The sequence below is a fragment of the Synchiropus splendidus genome, chromosome 18 (assembly GCF_027744825.2).
Source record: "Synchiropus splendidus isolate RoL2022-P1 chromosome 18, RoL_Sspl_1.0, whole genome shotgun sequence".
NCBI classification, from domain to species: Eukaryota; Metazoa; Chordata; class Actinopteri; order Syngnathiformes; family Callionymidae; genus Synchiropus; species Synchiropus splendidus.
In genome coordinates, this window is record NC_071351.1 from 9,378,644 (window position 1) to 9,379,882 (window position 1,239).

The window sequence follows — 1,239 nt, forward strand, 5'->3', positions numbered from 1 at the left end:
CTGGAAGTGTCCTTCTTGGATATGCTGCCCCCCAGCACACCACGGTGTAGAAAAGGACGCTGGCAACCACAGACTGGTAAAACATTTGGAGCAGTTTAGTGCAGATGTTGAAGGACCGCAGTCTCCTCAGGAAGTACATCCTGCTCTGTGTCTTCCTTTACAGGTGGCTGGTGTGTGTTGTCCAGCCACAGCCCAAGGTATTTGGAACAGTCCACAGCCTCCACCTCAGCTCCCTCTAACAGGACTGGTCGCGGTCTTGGTCTGGACCACCCGAAGTCAATAACCAGCTTCTTTGTTTTAGAGGTGTTGAGCTTGTAGGCGGTTGGTGCGGCACCATGCAGCAAAATCCCTGACCAAAGCGCACATTAGTCAAACTCAAAGCCTGGTGTCCAAATCTGGCCTGGTCCACATGAGCTTTACATATTATTGGATCAAAGTTAAATTTGTTAGCAATTTAAAGAATCCACGAAGAAAGAATCCAGAGTTCAGGCTTTGTTCTGCTGAAAAGGTCTGTTACTCCTGATGTTGTGATATGTTTTGCCTCTTGTTTTCTGTTATGGAGTCAATATATTTGGCTGGGATTTACAAAAGTGGATAAGAAGAAAAAAAAGAAAAGAAATTACAGAATTTAAAAAAACAAAAAAAAACAGTAAATAACAATGTCCGTCTTGTATATATACCTGCATGCATCAAGTTGCAAAGGGCAAGAGGATCTCTTAACATCAGTCCACATTAGTCTAGATTTCTATGTTTGAGATATTCAAGAAATGAACCCCAGATCCCTTTGAGAACACTTTCCTTCCCTTTGATCAAGAAAGACATATTTTCCACGGCAACACAGGAGCTCAGTTCAGTCAACCAGTATTGAATACTTGGAGGATTTACACATTTCCACTTCAGTGCGATCATGTGCTTCGCTTCCGAAAAACAAAGATCCATCCATATCCGTTGACATTTGGTATAGTTATTTCCTGCAGGATAAATAACCAATAAAAACATTTTAGCATTAATTTTGATTTGTGTACATAGCATCTCTTCAATCTTATATTTGACATCAAACCAAAAGCTAATGGCATCTTTTATTTGTTTTAATTAAATTCAATTATTGTTAAATGTATGTTTCAGATATTTATGTTCTTGTTGGCTTCTTTATGAAAACACCAGTAGAAATAGCGTTTGAACCGTGCGGTCAGTGGGTGTGTCTAATTTCCGACTGCTCGTGAACGCAGCAAACGGCAA